We start from the raw sequence: 13,432 nt of genomic DNA, 5'->3' as shown, positions 1-13,432 counted from the left end.
GCAAACACAGTGTCTAGGTTGGTATCATTTACAAATGGAGCAAGACAGAAGGAGGCATGATTTACACTGGCTGAGATACACTTAGCATCTCCACTGAATCTGGCCAAGAAGATCGAGTGCAAAGTCATCAGGAGTCAAAGTGCAGAAGACAGTCAATATTTTTCATCTTTGCAAGCTGGTCAGTGTCAAAGTTTGGCCAACCAAAAGGCAGGAGCCAACAGCTAGGTAACTTTACAAGTTGGCAATTATATTTACTCTACTATTATGACATGCAAATTCATCTTCGGTCTTGCACTATGCCTATATATAGCTAAAGAGAAAGCCAGAGGTTCATTTCATGCAGATCAGGTGCCGTTTTCAGGAGCGACCACACCGTGTCCCCACAGAGCTGTACTTCCATCCCTCCACATACCAACAGAAATGCTTCCAAATGGTGGCTCATCTGCATGCCCATAAATATACCCCCCTCCAGCACTGCTGAAACCCCTAGTTATATGGTTAGAGCTGGCAGGAAAATAATCCTGACCTTCAATTGCTACCAGTCCACTTAGTTCAGGCCTGGTGAAGCAAGTATGGATACTCGTAAAAAAAAAACAAACAACATGGAAAGGTCAAAATTCAAGGTCTGGTGTTCATTGCTAAGAAATAAAACTGAGAACCTTCCTCGTTTACATAATACATTTCATGCTGAGACCTGAAAGGTCTTGAAAACAAAGGTAAGCACCACTTAGCCCCATTTCACAGACGGAAAAGCAAGCAGAATGCCAAGACCACCCAACAGGCAAATAGCAGACCTGAGCCAGATTAGGCTTCTGTCCATCCAGTCTCACTCCACTGGACCACAATCTCAAGCCTGTGATAAGGCGACAGTATGGGTTTTTGTTTTCTCTCTCCCCTTAAACATAAAGTCTCCCTGGCTGAGGGATTTGAGTGAGTCAGCTCTTATCTGTGCCTCCAATCTGTGCCTGTTCTGCCCTGTTCACCTGCCCCTGAAGCTCCCTTGAGGCCAGACTCTCTGAGCACCAGCAACACAGGCCATGGTGCCTGGTCCCCCTCTCTTGTCCCTTCAAACACAACATGTCTCTTCAGAAGCTGGGCACTGCCAGCAAAACACTCTAATCTACATCTCTGCAGCCAGGCATGCCAAACACTTGAACACTGAATGGTGGGAGCTACTTGTCTGAAGCCAGATAAGGCTCACACAGTCGTCACTAACCGGGGCAGAGGGGTTGGAGGGGTGGGAAGAAGAAATATGTGCAGGGCCATGATTTCACAGTGAGGACCTGCAACAGCTGTAGGTATGCAGAGATCCCTGGACAGACTGGCCACTGGGGTAAATGCAGATTGGAGAGCCATGCTGGGCAAAGGTGAAAAAGTTAAAGGAGGACTTCAAAGCCAAGAGCGGGAACAACCACTTGAGATGGGGAAAGATATTTCAGTCTCAAGTATGTAGCCTTTCAGGTAGTCTGTTGACTTTCATGCAAGCCTTTCAGGCAAGGAAAGCCCTTGGATGAAAGAAGAATCACCCACCAGGAGGATGTAGATTTGAAGGACAATTTGCAGCTCTCAGAGAGGATGGTAGTAGTGACACATCCATGTGACAATGGCCTCATCTGGCTACAGTCTCACCATAAGCCTGGCAGCAACAGTCACTCTTTGGCTAGGGTCATTGTATCCTGACAGCAAGCTCTTTGCCCTTAAAGCCAGACTGCCTACCCTATCCCAGTCATGCACCCAGAAGGCTTGTCATGCTTCCACCTACCAAGCTCACCCCACCAACCCTTCCACCAGCTCATTCAGCATCAAGGGCTTTTCCACCAACTAATCCTCGGATGATGCTGACATCGTTGTTGCTCCAGAATAACTTATTGTAAACTCCCCTATTCCCCAGAATGACTCCCCAAAATATGACCTAAGCAGCAAAAGAAGGGAACCAGGAAGTCTGGTTTTGAGCCACATAATTTGATGTTGATGGAACAAGGTGGAGGAGCCCAAGAGAGAGCTATGGGGAACAGCACTGCAGCACTAGCTGCACAAGTGCAAAGCTGGAGGACAAGCCCCTGGGACAAGCTCCCTTTACTACACAGGACTTTGGCTTAGACACATAGCAAATCATGGCTTGCTGCCCTGTATGTGCCCTCCTAGTGGAAAAGTCTGTTACTCAGGAAAACCATAGCTGCCTAGCAACACCCTTCGTATGAATCAGGTGTATGCTAGGCTCCCCAACCCTACATGGGCGGGATACACAGTACAGTTCACCACCAGTGGCACAACCTCCTCATTTTGGACAATCCATGTGCATCAAGGTTTGAGATGCGGAGGAACTCTGCTCACTGGTACTGAGGTGAAGTAGTACCTGTGCAGCGAGAGAGCCTGCACAGTGATCACAAGGAGCTGTAGGACTGGTATCATAGAAAATGCCTGCCACAGGATGAATAGCTGCACTGGAAGTCCTTCATGGTGGAAGATACGTAGCAGACCCCAGCGACTAGCTCTAACAGTATTACTTCTTCTAAGTCATCTCACTCCTGCACAGATCAGCCTATTTCTGCTTTGATCAGGTCGGTCCATCGGCATGCTGTCTGAGGGCCCATACATACAGCTCCAGGAAGTCAGCCAGTTCAGGTGGGAAGAGGCTCAACCGTATGTCCTCAACATCAAGGCTTGACACTTAACCTGGAGGCAATTAGACCATCAAGGTGAAGGGGCTCCTTGAAATGGGCCCAGCAGGATGACTGAAGGCCATGGGGCACTGCTTCTGCTCCGTTTTTATCTTGGTCTTCTTCATTTATCGATTGGTTTGGAGAGATGCCTTGTGCACCTTCTTTTACAGGATCTGATATCACAGACAGTTCAACGAGGAAAAGGGCAAATAGCCTTTAGCCTGGATTCACTGCCATGAATAGAAAGCAGAGGGTTGTTAGGCCTAACTTTTATTTTGTTTTAAAAGGAAGGCCAGGCTACTATGTGGCTTGTGATTACGTTCCCTGCCTTCTGCTCAGTATCATGATCCATCTCTTCTGGGTACAATGAATATGAATGGATTCAGAGATTGCAAATAGCCCCAGTGATCTACGAGGGGCTTTTTTTTTTTTTTTTCTGGTGCCTAATCAGAACTGCTTTGGCCCCTTCTTGTTAAGCAAGACGTATAAGGGGGGTGAAAGGGGAATCTCTATGGCAAGCCTGCCTCTGCTGTCTTGCCTTCACCTTCCCCCTCCCTGAATCAAGCAAGAAGAGCCTAGATTAAAATACTTGGAGCTGAAGTTTCTCACTGATATGAGCTAGTCACCAGCTTAAGGGGAGGTAGAGGGGGAAGAGGGCTGATCAGCTTGATCAGCTTGTACATTTTCCCTGGTGTTTTGTTCTCTCCACGGAGCTGACAGTCCCTGGAGTACTGTATAATGTGCGCTGGCTTTCAGGAACGACTTCTGGCCAGAAGCTTCTCTGTGTGAGGCCAATGTAGTTTGCTGGCGCTTGACCACAGGAAAAGACTTTACACTTGACAACCAGAAAGTATTTTTACAACATGTGCCTTTCTCTGGACTTGTTGACCTGTGGGAGGGCCCTTACCTTTGTCCCTTGGTGCCTCACCCTGTGGGCAAAGTGTCCTCGCTGTGTCCCATCCCTATCTTTGAGTGAGCCGGACCCCTGCTTCCCCCAGGCAGGCTGGTGAGAAGGTGCCCCGTGGCTCGCGCCTAGGAAAGGCGCCAGGGAGAAGACAATGAGTGAGGATAGACATGGCACCAAAGCCAGAGGAGCTGGGAGCAGAGAAGATGAAGGCTCAGGAAGTATGTGGGTGGCATCATGCAGGCAGGTCTTGAGAACCAGCATGTGGGTGGGGAAGCTGCTGAGCGCTGGCCCCTGGCCTAGGCCACGGCTCTCCCACCTCCCTCCCTCCACCCCCACAGGGTGCAAGCCATGCCTGCACGCGGGGAGCCAAGCTGTGCAGGGGTAGGGGGCCAGGGCAGGATGTTCTTGGCTGTCCGCCTGGTTGGGTGAGGGCCCTCTGGAATAGCACAACCTGACTGGACTCACGGAGGCTGAAAGCAGCCACAGCTGCCCTGTCGTAGCTGGCAGTCATCCCAGCAGGCCTGGCAGTCTCAAGCAGTACTCCCCATATCAGCGTTCAGGTGATCTCCCAGGCAGCCTGCAGGTACCCGGAGACATGTTTGGCAGAGTGGGCAGAAACTCTGGATGTGACTGAACTCCCCATGGTCATCTGGGTAGAGGCTGCAGAGGATCAAACAGCACTGATAAAGATGAAAGTGGAGATTATCACATTGTGGGGACTGATATCTTGTGTCAACAGTTGAGAGAGTAAACATTTGTCACAGGAGGCAGATGGAGGACTTCCAAGAAGTGGAATGCACAACATGCACAGATGGTGCTTCTGACCTGGGTGCACAAGGACCACCTGCAGTGATCACAAAGACCGTGGTAAAACGGCCTTTTGTGATTGCCACAGTTTGGGGACAGGATAGGGCAATATGCATTCTGCCCATGACCTCAAGATGGGGGAGATGCTTTACCATGTCCTGGACAGCAAGAACAGAATAATCTAGCCAGTGCATGGTCCTGCTGACTTCCACAGTGACACTGGCCAGGACGCAGTGAGCTGCTGTACCACATGGATGTGGCAGCATCGCTCTCCTTACTGAGCTGCATGGCAAAATCAGAGTGGATGCAGACAGACCATAGGCCGGCTGTGCAATGTGGTCAGGGGATTATAGGATAATTCAGGTTAGAAGGGAGGCCATCTAGTCCAGCTTCTCACTCAAGCAGGGTGAGCCAAAAAGGGTTTGCATGGGGCTAATGGGTCATGGTTGAGGACAGATATTAAGTGGGTCCTGTCTGAAATGCTGCAGCCATTTACATGAGAAATGCCATGCACTATGGATCATCATACATAGAGGTAGAAGGGGTGTTCCAGCCCTTTGCTGCAATACCATAAAGAGCAGCATGTCTATTACCAGAGACACATTTTGTTCATTCACTGCTCCTGATCTGGAATTACTGCTGCAGTTACTTAATCTTACTGAAAGCACATGAGTTCATGGCTGCAGGACTACCTCCACCCCTGCTCCTCTCTGATCTCACTGAGCACATTCCTAGTGTCAAGCCTCCTACCTTGACCTTATTGGAGCTGGAATTTGGGGCCTTTCCCAGCTACAACTTCTTAGCTCTTCCATTATAGCTGGAAGCTACTAGTTTATGATTAATTACTTATGCTTGTTCATTAATGCAGGCAACCTGAAAGTGTCTTCTCAGCAGTAGAAACACAAGAGAGAATTTTAAATCTTCAGTCTCCATCTGTGTCTGTCTCCCCAAAGTCATGAATAAACCAGCTACTTTATCTCACCCAAAACTTGTAATCCTTCTGGGTCCTTAGCAAGCCAAGCTTCTTCAGCCTCCCAAGCATTGTCTATCAGTGAGGTCTCTGTGACCGCGACTTGCCCTTTCAATATTGGGAGAGCTTGTTACTGGCGATGAATCTCCCCATTTTTTGACTTGCACATTGCCTAGAAGTACCTTCTTTACAGCTTGTAGCTCCAGCATTATTTCTTAAGAAATCCTGATATGTCAGCTAAGAATTTGCTCTTCTGGAACTATTGTGTTTCTTCCCTTCTTTTTTTGCTTAACAGCTTGGCTATTAAACTAAGGCAACTTATTCAAGCAGGTAATAATCCAATAACCAGATACAGTCATACAATAATTGCCTCACTTCCTAGACTTCATGTAGGGTTCATAAGCTTCGATAGGTTAGCTCCAAGGCTTTCACACAGGTCAGGTAGATGTTTTAAGCAGGAAAACAAAAAGAAATGACAGAAAAAAGATACCAGCTCTTTTAATGCCAGTCAGTTCTCTTCATCCCCTTGTTTAACTGGAAGAACAACTCCTTTACACACAAACTTATTAAACACATTCCAAGAGACTGAGTTAACTCTGTCGGAAATTTACCTTTAGCATTTCCGGACTCTTGGGGACAGAGTTGTTAATACAGCTCCTAATTTTGTGCTCACTGGGAAAGAAGGGACAGAAGTTAGTTGTTAGCAGTTGGGGTCATTTATGCTCTGATCTTGCAGGCTATTGAACACAAATGGTCCCCTACAGATACCAGGATCCATAGAAATCAGCTCACAAAGCAGGGTCCGTAACATAGGACATCTGGGCTTCCAACTGATTGTGCCTGTCAAATTTCAACCCTCAGCAGATTTACTGTTGCCCTTCTTAGAGTGTGGTTAGACATTCTTCTTCCCAAGCCGGAAAAATGTAGGGTTTTTTTCCACTCTCCCATAATGTAAAAGTGACTAGAAGGCTTTTACTAAAACTTCCACTCACATAGGCAAAATAACCTCCAGGCAAGCACCAAGCATGGAAAACTCCATCTCTAAAGGTGAATGTTTTGGAAAGTTAGGAGAGTGTGAAAAATAGGGGGCCATAATGGAAACTATTCCTGCAATAGTATGCAAATAATTGCATTACCATATTGGAGTCCTTCTCTGCAGTATTTCATGTTTCAAGCCAACACTGTAACGCACAGTGCACCAAAGACAAACAAAGCCAATAATGAACTGACCAAAATTCAATGTTATTCCAAGAAACATAGTTGAGGTGAAGTAAGTTATGTGGAATGGAAGTTGAGGTTAAGTGAACACAAAGACAAAGGAATTTGTGCAGTTTGGGGTATGTGTAGTAAATATCTTTGCCTTTGCATCTGGTACAAATTGGAGATTGCCATGCAGAAAGTGCGTACTTTGGGCCAAAACAGTGGTTGGTCTTAAAAATATTTCAATTGTCTTCGAAAACTAAATATTGTTTCTCTAGGATTTCTGTTTGTGTAGCTTCAAGATATTCCATAGGGAACTCTGTAGATTGCTGCCAATGTTAAGATAAAATTACCCTACTATATGAGGCAGAACTGAAAAGTTTAAAAGAAAGACTACTGTACCTCTGAGTCAAGGTCCTTAATGAGACCCACAGGGATGGCACTTCCAGGAGAAGATGTTGGATGAGGAGAAGTAAGTGCACCCCATTCCACCTTTCTAACAAATGCTCTCTCTTCCTGGCAACAGTCTGCTTGATGTCTCTTTTTTTTTAAACCATATTCACAGCATTTTGTTAGTTTTGCCCTTCTATATACACACTCCTTCACTGGAGGGGAAAGGAACAGGAAAGAGGGGCTGCAGAGATCCATAAGCACTGGTGAAAATGCTGATCCAAAATGCAAATCCCTTTTAGGTGCGCAGTTGAGCTGAATAACTCTTTCCTTATTCGCTTGGGCTGAGCACTCCTGGCTCTGCTGCTTGTTGTCCTTTCCTACTTTGCAATGTTTTTAACTTCACAGCATGAACTGCCTTATGATCAGTAGTCAAAGAAATATTTGGAGCTGACCATTTTGGGCTTATACTTGAGACAGTGACAAGGGGAGATCAAACCTATTAGCTTTAGCTAAGTACAACATGGACACCTGCATTAACCGGCTCGCCCTAGGCAAGAGAGGAACAAGTGTTTTTAGGGTGTGACTCATCTGGCCTAAAGTAAATGATTGATTTAGGATAAGATGAAACATGCCCTGCAAGTGCTTGCTTGTCTTTATTGACTATGAAGGATACACAGGGTGACTAGTCCTGCTATAAATGCGTACATTGTCAATATCTGCATGTGATCAAATGGATCCTAGTGCTGCTTTCTGGTGGAAGTGAGGACACTGGCTACATCTAACAGACAATGTCCTGATTGTTACTGTTACCAACTAGCATGTCACCATTACTAACTTTTGTTCCTTGTCTGAATGCAGGAAAAACTTTGACAGAAAAGAAAGCTGTGACAGTAGGCTAAAGTCTGCTGGCATCTGAATGAAACTCGGTGGCATTTCAAAACGATTTCTTGACAGTTTCAGCAAGACCAGAGTCAACGTACCCTGTTAAAATGACCACACTTGTTACAGGAACCTGGACTCTGACCTCTGAGGAGACAGCAGAATCTGAGCCCAGGAAGGAAAATGAGAATGTGCATGGTACTAGAGCAAAAAAAAGAGAGACAGGAGGAGAAGCATGGGAGCAAATAAATCAAGAGAACCAGTTATGAAACAGAAAACCACATAAAAACATGAAAGGACTGTCCCTACCTGAGCCTTCCATGGTCCCAAAAATCTCATATTCCTGGGAGCAGAAACTTTACAGGCTGTATGAGGACAATGGCAGTGTGCTCCTAACATTTTGCAGGGTCTTCAGAGCAGAGAATTCCCCATTTTGCTACTGGTCCCAACCGTCTTTATCAGACAAATGGGATGTCAGTATTCTTTGAGATCTGGATGATCTTCTGTCCTTCTTACTCTGCCCCTTACAGCTCTTTCTTCCTATTTTACCTATTTTTGTAATTTTCCTCTGCACTTCATGGGTCCCAAAAGCCATCAGACTTTGAACCCGGCCCCACAGAGGGTCCCTCTGTCCCGTGCAGTGCTGAGCTCTCCAACTTCTTCCTGACAGAGGGAGAGGCTGTGCATCATTTCCCACCCTGGTAGGCTGCTTCCTGTCACTTTCACAGGGCTAGGCATCAGGCTTACGGGTACTGTACAGTCAGCTTGTCTTGTGTCTCCCCCAGTCCGAGAATTAAGGAGCCCCCCCACCATTGCTAATGAGGTGGCTGAGTGAGGAAGTGGCTTCCCACTATCACTTGTTCCTGGATAGGAAAGGATGAAGATGCCTCTTTGTCTCCTCCCCTCACATTTATTTCATAGCTATTTATTTCTGGGTCCATGCAGAGCCTTATGTTTCCCATTCCCTTTCTCAGCTGCTCTGTTGTTCTGATTTTGGTTTCCATATGTGCCTATGGCGAGAGATCTGCTAACCCAGAAGTCTTGTCCCAGCTACCCACCTATCCAGACACACTCTCAGCCCATGCTGTAGTCCCTTGAGGTGGCTCTAGACTTTCATCAGTGTAACTGTTCAAACCACATGCCACCACCTCAAGGAAGAGAACAATAATAGGAGCTGGGGGACTGGTGAGGTTTTGGGGAACCAGGAGAGGTTTGGGAGTCTGTGGGAAGTCTGAGGGATCCCTTTCTCTCTCCATCATCTCACTAATTCCCCTGCCCTCACTTTCCTGTATTTCTGATTTTATTGAGGGACCTGCACAGGAAGAATTCCATTGTGCGGTGGTGGCACAAGTCACTGCAGGCCTGGGACTAGTAGTAGCAGAAGGATAGGACATACAGGGCACAAGAAAAGGGTCACTTGCTGATCCTCCTTTGGAGTTGCCCATTTTCGCTCCTTCCCTTCCCTGGGGATTTGAGACTTGTCTCCAGTCTGCTCTCCTTTTAAGACCTTTCCCCCTTACGGGCACAGAGGGTGTATTTTCCCTCTTTATTTCTTTCAGCACCTCACCCCAAGGTTTTCTGGCCTAACCGCACACCCTTGCACTAATCACTCTCATTTATCACATTTACTCACATTCACAAGTTTTTACAAGTCTTTTCTTTCAGGGTTGCTGCTGCTCCCTTCATCCTGGATGCCTGCCATTTTAGTGGTGGCATCTCTGCTTCCCAGAGCACAGCAGGGGGGATGCTGGCTGGGAGTGTCTGACATTTTCTCCCCTAGTCTTCACCTGGGTTTAAGATGTGGTTGTTTTCCCCTGCAAAGGCCAAGGGGATCTTCTCTCACAGCTGAGTGTGGTTCTAGCAGGTCACTGCCCTTCAGGTCAGTGGACAGACTGGCCATACATAAGAGAATCCAGGATCATACACAATGTGTCTCTCTCTCACCTTCTCCTTCTCTCGGACCCAAGATCCTCTGTGCTGACTACCTGCCAACTACATATTTGCATTCCCCAAGCCCCGCAAGGCACTTGGCCCCTTTTTTCCGTAAGTGGATAGCATCCCAAGGCATCAAGAAAGTCTTGTTGGCTGGATGAGGAGGAGAACAGTGGGAGCCATCCCTGTGGACAAACTTGTACAGGACTGGAAGGAAAAAAGGGCTGATTCAGCTTCACAGTATGTTGGTCAAGGCCAAATTCTGCCTATTCACATATATGCAAGTCTGTGGGATCCATGAAATTCAGCACAGTGCTCTGCTTTGGTGAGGTGCAGGATATAAATATCTTGGGTTTAGGACTGGAGAGACAGACAGACAGATTGACAGAGCATTTGCACTTAGCTTTGCTGCTGCAGCATGAGCTTCCCTGAGGAGCAAGTCTGAACCTAGAAAAGTTGTTGGCTACTGCACTGAAAGATAAAACGGTGAAGAGCTAACACAGTTTATAATGATTTGTCTGAACCGAGATGAGAATTTAAATGCTAGTTTCCTGTGAGCTGAGCTGCAGGGGACTTCTGAGTTGCAGCAGATCGACTTTGGCGCATCAACACTAAAGTTCTTCTGAGGCTATCTGGCCCACATTCACTCACTGGTTAGCTCAGCCATTTCTAAGCCCAAGAAAATGCCAACCCACCTCTGCCTCCAATTCTCAGAAATGTTAACTAAACAAGACTCAGAGAGCATTAAAATCAGAGCAAAATGAAAACAGAAGAGATCCAGGGAAGGAGTTCATTGTTGCAGACAGATTACAAGGCAAGGAAAGCTCGGTTTTTATAAGTGTCTACATTTATTGTAAAAACTGCATGTAGAAGTGTGTGAGCCTTAAGATTATAATGGGTGTCCTTCTGGTAGATAGGAAATAAAAATATAGACCCTGCTTCTGATGCAGTGACTTATGCTGCCAATTGCCTATCGCTGAAGTCCAGAGAAATACTTATACAGGTAATCATAAAGAAAAGCAATGAAAATAAGGCCATCATAAGAAAACCACTATGTGAGAGGACTGAGTCTGCCTAGTTCAAGCTAGCTAGCTTTCAATAGGAGTACTCTCTGATAGGTCACATCAGCTAGGTTTGCAGCTGCCCCCTTTTCTGCACCATCCCAGGCCTTGCCATAAGGTGACCCGCCCCCCAGCTGAGAAGAAGGTGAACGCAGACAGTGCTGTCACATGGGTGAGCATATGCAGCACTCAGGGGGTTGGGTTGGCCCCATGCCACGTGTACAATCTCACCTCCCTGCAAACACAGAAGCCCAGCCTGCTATAGGCAAACATGAGGGACAGACCATTCCCTTCCTTGGCCTCTTTTTCATTAACCATCTGGGTAAGGCATTAGGGTGGTCAGGTCATATAAAAGCTGTATCTGCTGAAAGACACCAGGAGAACAGTCCCCTGCCTTTGCTACAGGAGACACTTGTGCTGAGCAAAGCCAAGCTTCCCAATATCTTTGTGCTACTGTGCCTTCCCTCACCTTATCTCACACACACGCATGCCAACACCCAGTAAGTACACACCGTATCTGTGATAAGTGTGTGCGCACTTGTGAAGCAGGCTATAGTTTAAAGCCTTAATCTGATCCATCTTCTGCATCCCCCAGCCATCCCAGCTGCCTTCAGCTGATTCACCTCCTCCCATGTTTGCAATCATCTCCACACCTTAGCTTCCCTCCGTAGATGTATTACTTGAGACCTCTTGTAAAATTTCTGCCTTGCCTTACCCTCATAGGTTAAGCCAGGCACTCCTAAGGATACAACTGGCCCAGGAAGTAAGAGCTGGAGTTGCAGGACTAGCCAAATTGGCCTATGGGATATTAAACCAGGTGTTAGTGACCAGTCCAGGCATCCAGCAAGGTTGTATGTGCTGATCAGTCTCACCTGAATCATTCTTTACTACAGCTTTACTTATGAATACCAGCGGTCACTACAGTTCTACCTACCATATAATTTAAATTATACCAATGCTGCACCTACAATTAGCAAGGTTAGATAAAACGTGTGATCAAAACACTGGCAGCCATGATATGCTAGCATCTTCACGGGAGTTTTTCAACGTTAGGGTGGCCAGGCAGATGCTTAATTCCCTCTCATTTTCTTGGTAGCTAGGCAGCTAAACATCTGTTTGTGCCTTTGAGAATCTTCCTGGACTCTGTTTGCTCTCACAAGAAAAGAAAAATTAGAAGACCAAGACTGGCAGACATCTCCACACACACATTTTTACATTCCCACATCTACCTCTTGTTGATGGTTAGAAGATTGTATTCAAAATGTAGAGGTCTGAGGTACATATGGATTGCGCTTTATATTTGCATTTTTGGTACCTCTACAGTCGTGGAGCCAAATGTCATTCTTTTCCTGCTTGTTTCCCATTATTTTTATTAGACCCACAGTGACTCTATACAGATGGTACAATTTAAAAAAATACCATTTCCAAAGCATGACAATGGCTGTGCCACTTCATTGCTGCATTTCTAACCATCTCATTTTTCCCTGCATCTACATGATTTAGAATTCTTTGTGGTGCTCTATAAATGGGTCTCCATTAAGTAAGCCATAAAAATCTTTTAACCTAAGGTCAATATTTGGCTTACAGTGACTATATTTAAATATGATTAGTGGAACTCTGCATTCTGATTAAGCAATTCCATATAAAGTAAACTCACAGTAATTTAATTTTTTTTTTGAACTGTAGGCAGAGTACGAGATTCACATTTCTTTAGTAAAACTGAGGGGGTGGAAATGTGATTTGATTACAAGAGTAAATATAAGATCATATGACTGAAAAATTAATAGCTTCCCTGATTCCTATTTAATCTGTTAAAATAACTTTAGAAAAGGCTCAAGGCCTGAAATATTTGACTACTATTCAGTAAACCAGCCAAACAGCTTAGCATAGTCCCCAGTGGAAAATCCTTGATTGACATTCTGCCTGATAACTGAATACTTAGGTTTTCATCCAAAACCTTTATGCAGCATTTTCTTACACATTCTTACACATTTTGAACAGCCGAGAATTACTGGGCTTTTGCCTGTTGCAAAAAGTATTGTGGATCTTTCAGTGGAGTGTTTATTGTTAACTGAGTTCAGATTCCAGAAACAGTTTTCTATCCTAAATAGATAAATCTAGGCTGGGAAATGATCAGCATCACAAAGGAGTTCCGTCAAACAGGCACAGTAGATCAGTCACATTTGGTATGGTAAGATTTTTCTAAGGAAGGCCTCAGTAAAAAGATTTATATATCTGTTACATTAACTAAAAAATATAAATCACATTTCCCCCCAAAAAAGAAGTATATGCAAGATCCATTGAAAACTTGGCTTTACAATTTTTCTTGTGTGGGTGTAGAATATCTAAATTATTCAGAGTGTTTGCTGGTGGGAGATGGAGCTATATATTCCACTGAGATACCAGATCAAAACTGTTGTAGGTCACTCCTGAAAATTACTCCTTTCTAGAAGAGTTGAAGGACAGAGTTCAAAAGAGCCAAGAGTTTGAAGTTTAATTGCGTCAAGTCCTGTACTGCTCTCTGTTTTGTTTTACTTATTATTTCTGTCTAGGTAATGATGATAATGTACCTTACTGCAGGGGACTGAGCTGAGTCTGTAATGATTTCTACTGGTGGAGT

General features: G+C 45.4%; 1 long non-coding RNA gene across 2 annotated transcripts in view; it reads right to left on the bottom strand.

Moving 5' to 3' along the window:
* LOC135330602 (uncharacterized) overlaps nucleotides 1-13,432 on the bottom strand; it is a 130,556-nt gene that overhangs the window by 10,660 nt on the left and 106,464 nt on the right. The gene's annotated exons all lie outside the window — the stretch shown is intronic.

The sequence above is a fragment of the Dromaius novaehollandiae genome, chromosome 1 (assembly GCF_036370855.1).
Source record: "Dromaius novaehollandiae isolate bDroNov1 chromosome 1, bDroNov1.hap1, whole genome shotgun sequence".
Lineage (NCBI taxonomy): Eukaryota > Metazoa > Chordata > Aves > Casuariiformes > Dromaiidae > Dromaius > Dromaius novaehollandiae.
Note: the sequence above shows the minus strand (reverse complement) of the source record. Positions and strands in the feature narration are given on the sequence as shown.